The sequence below is a fragment of the Microcaecilia unicolor genome, chromosome 6 (genome assembly GCF_901765095.1).
Source record: "Microcaecilia unicolor chromosome 6, aMicUni1.1, whole genome shotgun sequence".
NCBI lineage: Eukaryota > Metazoa > Chordata > Amphibia > Gymnophiona > Siphonopidae > Microcaecilia > Microcaecilia unicolor.
In genome coordinates this window covers 250,386,979-250,400,564 of record NC_044036.1, presented here as the reverse complement: position 1 = coordinate 250,400,564, position 13,586 = coordinate 250,386,979, and the positions used below count along the sequence as shown (strand labels likewise).

The following is a 13,586-nucleotide window of genomic DNA, read 5'->3' as shown; positions in this document are numbered from 1 at the left end:
AAATGTAATGTTTTCATAAAGATCACCACAGGTCAAGAGGCAGATGATTATTTCATTATTAATGCTGCAGATCTGAAATATCTGGAGGCTATAAGAGAGCTCATAGCCGATTGATTAGTTTGGTGATGCCTCATGTTAAATTTACTGTTGTGAATTTGATATAGTTCACATAACACATTTGTTTTCTACCATTGACACTCATTGAAAACACTTTTTCCTGGTTATGTAATTGAGAATCCCAAATATAGCAAGATTTCATGCTACTTTCCCATCTTAGATTTTGAGTGTTTCCATTTTGAAATTTACAGCATCAGTATTCTGGACTCAGTTCCTGATGAAGCTTTGTTTTCGGGGTGAAACGGAGGCCCCCGTCGAACGCTAAGCAGAGAGTGCTGAATGCTAAGCAGAGAGTGCTTTTTAAAGCTACACACAGCAAAGTGCCTTCTCATTTTTTGATGCTGGTCATTTAAAATATGTTAACAATAATCACAGACAAAAAGCAAAACTCATATTTAAACGCCTGAAGGAGTTTTTATGCCCCATGATAGAACCTGAGCGATAATTATACAAATAAAATCATAACATCGCTTAAAACTTACAGCCGTTTGCTGACGGTTTCTGAGGGCTTTTCTCCTTAACAGTGTTAAAGCACGATTGTTTTAAAAAAAAATGTTCCGCTAGAGTTTTGTATACCATTGTATTAGGTTACCCAATTTTGAACTCTAGCTTATACTGCAATTTTGTTTGCTATTCTTCAGATAAGCCTGGCTTTCCCTTTCAACCTTGGTAACAAGTTTACAGACTTTACCAACAGGAATTTGTCCAAATCTTCTTTAAATGGAATTACATTAACTGCTTTTACCACATCCTCTGGCAATGACTTCTAGAGTTTACCTGTGCGTTGAATAAAAGAAAATATTTTCTCCTTTTTATTTTAAATGTACTAATGTGTAACTTCATGGCATCTCCTCTAGTCTTAGTACTATTTTGAAAGAGTAAACAACCAACTTATGTTCACCTATCCCACTCCACTAAAAGTTTTATAGACCTCTCTTGTATCTTGCCTTAACTATCTCCAAACTGAAGAGCCTTAACCTCTTGAGCTTTTCCTCATATGAGTAGCTCTATCCCCTTAATAAGTTTTGTCGCCCTTCCTTGTACCTTTTCTAGTTCCACTACATCTTTTTTTAGATGCAGCAACCAGAATTGCAAACAATGGGCTAGATTCAATAAATGGTACCCAAAGTTAGGCGCTGGGCATTTTTACCTGTCCGGTACTGGATCTATATTTACATCTAACCCTCCTCCTGGACAACAAAGAAAAAGCCTACAGCAACCTGCTTCAATTGGACCATCCAAGGATATCAGAACCAGAAACCATAAAGTTCATACCCACAATCCGTGATTTAAAGTTTTATTTTAACCACATAACTATTTCTTAAACTCTGAGGGGGGGATGCACCAAAGTCCTCGTTAGAGCCGTTCCGTACCGAATTCCATAACGAATCGGTACGGAACGGCTATGCACGAAGGAAAGGGAATGCAAATGAGCTGCTCATTGCAGCTCACTTGCATTCTCTAACCCTTCGTAAAACCATCATAAAATCGGCCCTTAGAACATGCGCAGAGCAGCCAAGCTTTATGCTGGCTGCTCTGCGCATGCCAAGGACGTCAGAAAACAAAATAAAACAAACACGTCCTTTATGGACGGCCTTGCCCCCCCTGCCCCCACCCCCACCTGAGGGCCTTTATTGACGGCCTTGCCCCCCCCCCCCGCCGGAGGTAGCCGCTGCTTCCCGCTCCCCCCTGCATTAAAATCATAATTTTAGGCAGCCCCGGCCCCCTCCCTCCCTCTCTTTTTCCTCCTTTCTTTGAAATGACAGCTCCGCCTCCCGCCATCCTCCGCCCCTGTGCCCCGCCCTTGCCGCCCCCCCTGAGGTTGTCGCCGCCGCTCCCCCCCTCCACCGAGCCCCCCTCCGTCTGATACCGGGCCCCCACAGCGCCCTTTCACCTCTGTGTGAAGGCGCTGCACGGGCAAGAACAGCTGATCGTCTCTTCGGACGTCCCTCCTTTCCTCCTGGGCCCACCCTCATCTGAAGTAAGTAACCTACATAAACAAATTCTCAATATTACACGAATCACAGTCAGGCTTTCGCCCCGCCACAGCACGGAAACAGTATTACTCACTCTTGTAGCCAAATTCAAGCAGGAAATAGCAACAGGCAAAAACATCCTTCTCCTCCAATTCGACATGTCTAGTGCATTCGACATGATAAACCATAATATATTAATAAGATTACTAGATAAGTTCGGGATTGGTAAAAACATACTTAACTGGATCAAGGGCTTCCTAACCACAAGAACATATCAAGTAAAATCAAATTCAAACATATCATCACCGTGGAAAGCAGACTGTGGAGTACCGCAAGAATCACCACTGTCACCGATCCTATTCAACTTAATGATGACCCCCACCTGCCAAGTCCTTATCCAACCATAGCCTTAACTCTTTCATATATGCAGATGATGTCCAATATACATTCCTTACAAAACCAAACTGACAGAAATTGCCAACGAAATCAAGCTCAGCCTGAACATCATGGATTCATGGACAAATGCATTTCAACTAAAACTCAATAAAGAAAAAACTCATTGTCTCATCCTCTCATCCCAACACAGCGCGGACATCCCCACAAGTATCAACACCCCAGATCACACCCTTCCTATCTCAGACAAATCCTCGGCGTTACAATGGACCGTAACTTAACACTAGAGAGCCAAGTGGCATCCACAACAAAGAAAATGTTCCACTCAATGTGGAAACTCAAACGAGTGAAACAATTCGCAACCTGATACTTAGATTACTGCAATGGAATTTATGCGGGATGTAAAGAACAAACCTTAAAGAAACTTCAGACTGTTCAAAACACGGCAGTTAGGCTTATATTTGGTAAAACGCGATTTGAAAGTGCAAAACCCCTCTGCGAAAAATTACACTGGCTCCCAATCAAAGAACGCATCACCTTCAAAATCTGCACCCTGGTTCACAAAATCATCTACGGAGAAGCCCCGAGACATCCGAATCAACACGATCTTATCTAAATCTGAACTACCCAAGCTGCAAAGGACTTAAATACAAAACAGCTTACGCATCTAGTTTTTCCTACATAAGCACACAACTGTGGAACGCATTACCAAAAGCCTTGAAAATGATGTACGACCACCTATACTTCCAGAAATCACTAAAAACCAACCTGTTTAAAAAGGCATACCCTACTAATCCAACTTAAATGCCTAATCTCTGCAACACAACCAAACTAAAGCACGTAATAGACATAACACAACTCTTCCGTTCTCCGATTCCCTAATGTGGCTGTGCCACGTGAACTTGATCTTACCACAACATCACCATATATTTGTTCACACCGGAGCCTGCAAAGGCCTCTCCAGTACTATGTAAGCCACATTGAGCCTACAAATAGGTGGGAAAATGTGGGATACAAATGTAACAAATACATAAACTAGTATTCTGTAAAGGGCACTCTGAGCGGAGCTTTCTTTATAGAATACTAGTTTAGCATGCATTTCATGCCTAAATTTGGGTGTGAGCATTTACACTTGTAAAACATAACACCCTGTCTCCAAGTGATGACAAGGCAAGGTAATTCATGTTTGTAGTCATGGTCATGGCCTGCACTGGATTCTTACTATATACTTGTGCAGGTGAGTACAATTCACTAACCACATCCACAAAATCCTAGAAAGTGGAGGAAAATTTCTAAATTACAGGATTTTTCCAAAAGACTGATCAAATGTAAAATAGATATCAATCTTTTTATTCAGTGAAAATTTGAATACAATAATGAACGCCAGTTTTAAAGACAAATATATTCATAAACTAAACATTTTTCCCATTTTAGATTTGTAATTCAGCTGTATTTTGCAGTAAAAGTTAACCCAAGCTTTGTATCCCAGTAACAAGTGAAATGTTATACTACTCCAAGAATTTCAAGTTCCCCCAGTATCAGATAAGTATCTAACAGTTTTGCTTGTTCCTGCACTCAATTTCACACAAAGTTATAAATGTGTTAACATTCTTTCCTTTGTGACTTTTTTCTTCCTACTGGTGGCCCCCTGATTCAGGCCCTGAGTTCAGGATCCCTAATGTCTCTTACTCTTAAATGTATTTTTTTAAATAACTCATGCCCAAAAACTAAATACCCTTAGCTCCCAGCTTATTTATAGCACTCCCTTTTCTCACTATTTGTGTATTTAAGTCCTTTTAAAAATGTCAGAAGTGTGTTGTGTATCCACTTAGCTCCTCTGGCTGCACCTTCTTGCTTGGCCTGGACATTGGACTTGCTTGGAATTGTTACTATCCTACTATAATGATTCTCTTTCACACAAAGGCCCACACCAGCATATCCATCTACTCTGTGTCACAGCTCTTTTGACTATCAGCCAAGCTGTCTCCTTAGCAACCGAGCCTCAGCTGCCTTCAGCTGACCCTCACCAACCAATCAGACACTCCCACACAAAACTTCCAGTTTTTTTTCTAACCATGGAACACATACCAATCTCCATTTTGAAAACAGAAAATCCCATAGCCTTTAAAGGGAAAATTACCGTTAAGTGCCGCTGAATATCAGCGAACGACTGGTTCAGTGGGGTTTAACCATCTGGTTAAACCCCTTAGAATATCTTTCCCCACATGTTAATCCATAAGACTCTTGACTGCTTAAATTTCTGCTAACCAATAAAACAAAGGAAATTCTGTCCTGTCACTATGGTGATGATCCAGTGGTGCTCCAAGTGGCTCCCAAGGGGCACGATGTGCTCGGGCATACCTCAGTGACCAGCACTGAAGAAGATGAGAATGCTGCCCTGCAGGACTTCGATGACAACACAGCAGATTAGTCCTGCTTAAATCACACTCAAACCACACTACCTTGAAATCTCTACATAATGTGAATCTCCAAATATAAATAACTGCATTCCAAAATTAATTTTTACATGTGTATGTGGTTATAATTCTGTACATGCAAGTATTTCCTTGTGAAAATTGTGACCAAGGCTTCTGAAATAATCCCCATAATATATAGATGGGAACATAAAATCAATACAATGCACTAAAAAAAAGTCTAAAAACAATAATGCAGGTAGTCAAGGATCCTGTCTTTAGAAAGGAATTGAAATTGATGCTTATAAAAAATTTTTTTTTTTATCATCAGTTGTATGATGAATGCCTATTTGTCATGAATTCATCCAGGTATTTAGCATTCACTATTAAAGTCAACTGTATGCAGGTAATGTGCGAGACAAGCTTGCACTTGAATAGTTTACCTATTGCTGTATGGAAAGGAGGTTAAGTGCCCCCCGTACAGCATGTATTCTATATCCATTAAATAAGATGGAGTGGATGGCGTTTGTTGCTCTCTATGGGATGATATAAAAAGAAATTATAACGCTGCTTTCAAGTGGCACCTGAGACAGATGGCATATACAGCCCGATGCCTTGCATCATTAAAAAGCACTCCAAAACGTTCCTGACTTTGTTTTTCAGTAAGTAAACAGCCTTCTGTAACTTCTCCTATCAAGTGAATGCTTTTTCATGTGGCATTGCACTTGAGAGTCACCCATGCTATTCATCATGCTTCAAAATAACGGGGCCCCTTTTATTTTTCTCTATAACAAATAAATGGTTGGATATAGAATATTAAAACTTGATTTATAAATAGGCCTATGATAGAGCTAAAACATTTTCATGCAACAAATATGGAGCATACTAAATATTCTTTGCAAAATCCTGATGTGATTGTGATGTCATTATTAGCCAACAAGGTTTTTTTGCTAGATAATAAAAACATAGGCAGCAATTCTGTAAATCAGCATCTCAATCTAGGCATTCCATTGCTGTGCACTTGGCGCCAGTTCTATAAGGGAATCATGGCACTGTTATGGCACAAATGCTGGTGAAAGTCAGCATTTGTGCACCCATGATTAGGTGCACCTAATTTATACTATTCTACAAACTATGTGTATATGTATATTGGAGACATACCCGTGGCCTGCCCATGCTCTGCCCTACATGTACACACCGCTAGCATTTAGAGATTTCAAGGGAGGGGGGAGCAGCGATGGCGACCTCAGGGGGGGAGGGTGGCAGAAGGGGGGAAAAAAAAGAAAGCCAAGTGCTCGTCAGGGACGTCCTTGAAGGACACCCATGTTAGGTACTTTAGAAGGACGTCCCTGACGAGCACATGACTTTTTTTTCCCCTTTCCCTCTTGCTCTTCTGAGCACTTGTTAGACGTTTTTTTTTCCTTTCTGATTCCCTCACAGCAGCCCCAACGAGAGGTGCACACCTCCCGTTAGGGGTTTCCACGGTAAGGGAATCGGAAAATGGTAGTGCATCACATTACAATACGGTTTCTACACATTATAATACTAATTTGCTCATCTGCATTCCGTTTTCGTTAGATGCTACTATGATCTGAAAGTGGCTGGGAGAAGCCTTTAGTGCATGCCAGGGTTTACTACTTGCTCGTTAATGGCTCGTTAAGTTTAGTGCATCTGGCCCTAAGACACTTAGGTGTTACCTTATAGAATAGTGGCTAGTGCACGTGGAGGGGCATAATCGAACAAAAACGTCTATCTCCATGGGCGTTTATCTCCGAGAACGGGTCCGTGAAGGGGCGAACCGAACCGTATTTTCGAAAAAAATAGACGTCCATGTTTTATTCGACAATTTGTGAGCTGGGCGTTTTTGTTTTTCAGCGATAATGGAAAATGAAAGCGCCCAGCTCAAAAACGAATAAATCCAAGGCATTTGTTCGTGGGAGGGGCCAGGATTCGTAGTGCACTGGTCCCCCTCACATGCCAGGACACCAACCGGGCACCCTAGGGGGCACTTTTACAAAAACAAAAAAAAAGGTAAAAGGGCTCCCAGGTGCATAGCACCCTTCCCTTGTGTGTTGAGCCCCCCAAATCCCCCTCAAAACCCACTGCCCACAAGTCTACACCATTACTATAGCCCTAAGGGGTGAAGGGGGGCACCTACATGTGGGTACAGTGGGTTTGGGGGGGTTGGACGACTAAGCATTAAGCAGCACAATTGTAACAGGTGGGGGGGGGGGGGATGGGCCTGGGTCCACCTGCCTGAAGTCCACTGCATCCCCTAACAACTGCTCCAGGGACCTGCATACTGCTGCCAGGGAGGTGGGTATGACATTTGAGGGTGAAAATAAAAAGTTGTGAAACATCATTTTTTTGTGGTGGGAGGGGGTTAGTGACCACTGGGGGAGTCAGGGGAGGTCATCCCCGATTCCCTTTGGGGGTAATCTGGTCATTTAGGGTACTTTTTGGGGCCTTATTCGTGAAAAAACAGGGTCCAGGAAAAGTGCCCTAAATTCTAGCTACAAACGCATACTTTTTTTCCATTATCGGCGAAAGGCGCCCATCTCTGTTCGGGTGATAACCATGCCCCAGTCCCGCCTTCACCACGCCTCCGACACGCCCCCATCAACTTTGTACGCTTCCGCGATGGAGTGCAGTTGAAAACGTCCAAGTTTGGCTTTCGATTATACCGCGTTATTCGTTTTTGTGATATAAACGTCCATCTCCCGATTTAGGTCGGAACTTGGGCATTTTTCTCGTTCGATTATAAGCAGGATAGGGGCTCATTTTTGAAAGAGAAAAACATTTTAAAAAGTGGCATAAAGCAGCATTTGGACGTTTTGCTTGCCAAAACGTTCAAATCGCTATTTTTGAAACTTATTTTGCAGACGTTTATCTATGCAGTTTGTCTGCAGTGCATCCAAATCACAAGGGGGCAGGACGGAGGCATACTGGGGGTTGGATTAGGGTATTCCTAACATTTGGACGTTTTTCTGCCATAATGGAACTGTGAATGCATGAACAGAGCTGGGGCCAGAGGTCTTCATAAAAGTACAGCCAGGCAAAGGGGGAGGGGGAGGGAAATAAACTCCTTTATTAAATGATTACTGAAGCTGTTATCCCACAGGTACACTGATAAAGAATATAGTCTCTTTACTTCAGAGCTAACTTTACACAGGCTTATGATTCTCAGCTTTAAACCCACCATATATACACATCTACTTCCTAGGTTTTACCACACAGGTCTGCCTCCAGCCAGACCTCAAGAACAGGATCCTTATGAAGCTTAAAGTCAAGCTTAGCCTACACCTTGTATCAGGTTCGGGTAGCTTACTTACAAGCTGTGGAGACCCACACTCCAGGGTGGCTTCTCTCCTCCCAGGGCCTCCCCATTCTGTCCTGCTAGAGGGCTTTTATGTCTGGCTCACTGTGAAGTCCTGGCCAGGGTTGCCAGATGGGAAAAATTTTCCCAGCCCCAAATCAGCCCTAAACCCACCCAAAAAACGCCCAAACTCAAACCCCGCCTCCCACGTCACTAACCCCACCTCCCACGTCACCAACCCCACCTCCCACGTCATTAACCCCGCCCCTGATGTCACCCCTGACATCATTAACCCCGCCCATGGCATCGCCCCTGACGTCATTAACCCCGCCCCTGACGTCAACCCCGCCCCTGAAAAGCTTCTATTGGACCACATCGGACCAATAGAAGCCCCGGAAAAGCTTCTATTGGACCAAATTGGACCAATAGAAGCCCCGGAAAAAAGCGCCCAAACCCACACAGCGGCCATGGGAAAACCGCCCAAAAAAACCGCACCCCGCAGCCGCCGAAATTTTCCCGCAGCCGCTTGTGGAAATCCGCCCAATTGGGCGGGATAACCGCAACCCTGGCAACAATGGTCCTGGCCTCCTGACCAAGCAGCCTAACCTCTCTATACTACCTTGGCTCTGCAGTTCAGCCTCTGACCCAGCAGATTTAGCGCCACCTGATGTGAAGTGGTTGAACTGCAACCTCAATAAGGGATTGTTTTCAGGGATGCCTGAACCTATATCACTCACTCTCTCACATACGCTCCCTCTCAGCTCAACCCTACCAGGTGCAGTGCTTGCCACTACCTGGGGCACCCCACTTAGGGGTTGGAGGGTAGCATTCAATAGGGTATCCAGGGCTCCCACTAACACCTGGGGACCCCCATCCTGTCCTTGGGCCGAACCCAAGGACAGGATGGGGGTAGGCATTGTGCCCATCACTACCATGTGGACAGAGCACAGTAAGCATAGCAGCCATTGGGCCCCGTCACACCAATGGCCATGTGGTATCATTCCTGTCAGCTGCAGGGTCAACAACCCATTTACTTCTGCCCGCTTTGTACACTCTAGCTGGTTTGCTCTCTCTTGCTCACAGGCCCTCTCTTTCTGGAAGCTCAACTCTTGCACTTTACTCTGGAGCCTAGCATTCAGGTCCTCTACAGCCTGTGTCTTTGCTTCCAGCTCTTTACACTTTACTTCTGTTAGCTGCCCCTGCAGCTCAGTATACTGCCACCCTGGCACTGTTGTGGCCAACTCTTGCTGCAGCTGCTCTACTTCAGCTTCTGCAGCCAATGCTTTGGCCTGATAGTCCTCAGTCCAGACTGTCAACAGGCTAACTTGGTCCTTCAACTACTGGATTATTTGTTGCTGTTGTATGAGCTCTCCATCCTTGGCTTCCAGTAACTTAGCTTTCTTGGCTACTTGCTCAGTCATCCCTTTCCGCAAACTGGTCAGCTGGGACACTCCTCTCCAGCTGTCCATGTAGTAACTGTAACCTGCAGGTTATTTCCTCCTTTACTCTTACACAACTGGCTTTCTCCTCTGCCAACACACACAGAAGGTGTTCTCTCCACGAAAGAACAACGTAGCAAGGAAAACAGTGGATACAAAAAAGTCCTCTCTCACGTGGTGTCTTCTGGAACAAGTTCTTTATTTGCAACACAATTAAAACAGCATGTGATACTTTCTTTTGAGCTGGGCTTCCTTACATCACAGCTTTTCCACCTGGCATTCCAGCCGCTGGTACCTCGCACGTGACTCGCTAACTTCAGCCAAGGCCTTCCTCTTTTGCTCCTCTGCAACTTGGGTGAGCTTCTTTGCCTTTTCCACTTCAGCAAGTAGCCCCTCTGTCTGTTTTGATGTCTCAGTGGAGGACTTCATACAGGTTACCTGCTCTTGCAGCTGGGCAACCTCCTCTATCTTCTGCTTCAGCCAGCTCCTCAACTCTATGACCTCCTGTTCTCTGTAATATCTTAGAGACAGGACTTCCTGGGTCTTTGCCTTCAGTTGGGTTCTCAGCCATGCACTCTCCTTCTCCAACCGTTCCTCTCTGTACCTTAAAGAGGCCTTGAGCTCCTCCAGCCTTGCTTGTATTCCTGCCTCTACAGGGTCTCTTTCTAGGGACTTGGGACTCAATTGCCCTATCTCTTCCACCTACTGTTCAATGGTTTCCCATAACCCTTTCTCTTCTGCTTCTACAGCAGTGTGGATACTGTCAGGGAACTTAACCACTTGAAGCCCTTCCTGCAGGTCACTTAACTCGCCCCCTCTTGGAGACGTTGTTATCTCCTTTCCTTCTGGTGCCTTTTTGGCTACCCCAGTAGGCTTTGTGCCAGTCATCTCTTGTGAATGTTTCATGCCCCTCTTTTTGGCCTTTCCCTGTTCTTCTGCCGTTCCCCACTCCCAGGACTGGTAATCTTCTGAATTTACAGGGCATTGCTGCAGGGCTAATCAGGTTTCCTGCCACTCCCGTTTCCAAATGACCATTCCGGAGTTATACTTCTTTAATCTTTAATGCACACTCACTGATCCCTACACCAGTATATTCTGGAGTGCTGGCATGGAACAGCTACTCCACTCCAGGAGTTCCAACTGCTCCCATTTCCATTTACAATGCAGCAGCTTCTATCCTCAGCCCACAATGTGGAGTCTCTTATTCCCTCTGGTCTTTGTCTCCACCATCTACAGTGGGAGGATGTTCCATTTTCCTTCTATACTTTTACCTATACCAGAGATGGATTTACAGAAGGAAGTTCTGAATATTAGCAATATTAAGCAATCTTTGAAGAAATTTAAGACTATGTTAAAAACATCTCTGTACCAAAGCCTATTCCTGGCCTTAGTTACAGGGACTGTACCAGTGATGGCAGGTAGCCCTTTGCAGTGAAGGAAGTAGAGATGTGGTTTATTCTTCTTATGACTGTATTCTTTCCTATTGGCTAATGGAGTTCCTTTCTTAATCTGATTTTATAATTATTGTAAATCGGTTTGACTTATGTGTTAAAAAAAGTGATTCAATAAGTTTTAATAAACAACCATATTACCTCTGCTGATACTGTAGCTATATCTAATTGCTACTATTAGGGCTGTATTTTGATGACAAATTTTAATTGCTACTAATCTCACAATTAAAGGCAGGGCACAGCAGTCCATGGTGGGGGCAGGGGGAACATGCATTTCCTCTCCCTCCCTCCAGGGGCGTAGCTACGGGTGGGCCTGGCTGGGCCCAGGCCCACCCAATTTCAGCCCAGGCCCGCCCAGCACGAGCACCAGCCCCAGCCCCAGCCCCCATTGCCGGCCACTGCTGCTTTTCCTGTTGAGCAGCAGGGCCGGCGCTACAAAAAGAAGAAGCGCTAACGGCGCTAAGGACGAGAAATGTTAAAAAAAAAAAAGCGCGGCACCGGCAGGCACTGTCTCGGCAGCCTTGAGGCATTGGCTGCTGAGGCATTGGCTGCTGGCTCGCAGGCTCCTCCCATCTGCGGGAGGAGCCTGCGAGCCAGCAGCCAATGCCTCAAGGCTGCCGAGACAGTGCCTGCCGGTGCCGCGCTTTTTTTTATTTTTTTTATTTCTCGTCCTATGGTCCTTAGCGCCGTTAGCGCTTCTTCTTTTTGTAGCGCCGGCCCTGCTGCTCAACAGGAAAAGCAGCAGTGGCCGGCAATGGGAGCTGGCGCTGGCATGCAGGGCGGGCCTCGTCGAAGAAAAGAGGGAAAACATGGAAGGATGGGGAGAAAAAGAGGGAAAACAGATGGAAGGATGGGGAGACAGAGGGAAAACATGGAAGGATGGGGAGAAAAGAGGGAAAACAGATGGAAGGATGGCAGAGAATGAGGGAAAACATGGAAGGATGGGGAGAAAGAGGGAAACATGGAAGGATGGGGAGAAAGAGGGAAAACAGATGGAAGGATGGCAGAGAATGAGGGAAAACATGGAAGGATGGGGAGAAAGAGGGAAAACATGGAAGGATTGGGAGAAAAGAGGGAAAACAGATGGAAGGATGGCAGAGAATGAGGGAAAACATGGAAGGATGGGGAGAAAGAGGGAAAACATGGAAGGATGGGGAGAAAAGATAGAAAACAGATGGAAGGATGGGGAGAGAAAGAGGGAAAACGGATGGATGGGGAGAGAGACTCTGGATGGAAGGATGGGGAGAGAAAGGGGAGAGACTGGAAGGATGCAGAGAGAAAGGTGAGAGACTGGAAGGATGTGGAGAGAGAAGGGACACTGAACAGAAAAGGGTAGAGTGATACAGAGACACTGGTTAGAAAGAGGGAGAGAGACATTAGATGGAAGGATCAGGAGAGAGGATAGATGGATGGAAGGATGGGGAGAGAAAGAGGGAAGACACTGGATGGAAGGGTAGGGAGAAAGAGATGACACTGGCTGGAAGGATGCAGAAAGAAAGAGGGGAGACTACTGGAAGGATGGGGAGAGAGAGGGGAGACTGGAAGGATGGGGAGAGAAAGAAGAGAGCTGCTGGATGGAAAAGGAGAGTAGTGAAAGACTGGAGAATAAGAGGAAGGGGCATTGGGAGAATAAGGGTGAGAAAAAGATGAAAAGCCATAAGTAGATGAAGGAAATTAAAGAATGGATAGTAAGAATGAATTAAATCAGGACAGAGAGAGAGAGGCAGAAAAATATTGAAGAAAGCAAAGAAAAAGGAGAGAAAAATGAGAAATGGCCAGGAAACCGTGGCAGAAGAGTTAAGCGAAAACGAAGGAAAGCAGAATCTAGAGACTGGGAACGACACAATGAGAAAAAGTAAATGGCCATACAAGAAAGGTAAAGAAAATAATTTTATTTTTAATTTAGGATAAAGTAATATGGTACCTGTGTTAATAACGTTTCAGAGACCAATACTTCCTTCCTTAGTTCAGGAGAGGATACTATAACAGCATTATACTGACCTTAGGCAGGAGGTTTTGGCCTCTGAAAGCTCATTGAAAAGGGTGTTAGGCTATTAAATAAATTTTCTGAAATCTGATGCACTGAAAAGCAGCACTTTACCCTGTGTGACAAATGCATCTGATTAGCGTGACTAAAGTTTGCTGGGGGAGGGGGGTAGAGAGAAAATTTTGTGCCCACGCACTTTGGGTTCAGGCCCATCCAAAATTGGCAGTCTGGCTACGCCACTGCCTCCCTCTTCCCCCCATCATTAGATATCATACCTTTGCTAGTGGAGATGATGAAGCCCTGCCAGTAGAAGAAACCAACTGCCAAAGTAGCTCTCTTTCTCCTTGTACTGACTCAGGAGTGAGGAAGTCAGTGGGGTGCCTTCAGCCAACAACTCTTGCACACCCCAAGCATGCTCAGTTTGTACGTGAACTGAGCATAATCGGGGAGTGCCGGCATTTGTGGCTGGAGGCACCCCACTGACTTCCTCACT

General features: G+C 45.0%; 1 protein-coding gene across 1 annotated transcript in view; it reads right to left on the bottom strand.

The window, feature by feature from the left end:
* CACNA1B (calcium voltage-gated channel subunit alpha1 B) overlaps positions 1-13,586 on the bottom strand; it is a 1,447,778-nt gene that overhangs the window by 797,128 nt on the left and 637,064 nt on the right. The window lies entirely within an intron of this gene.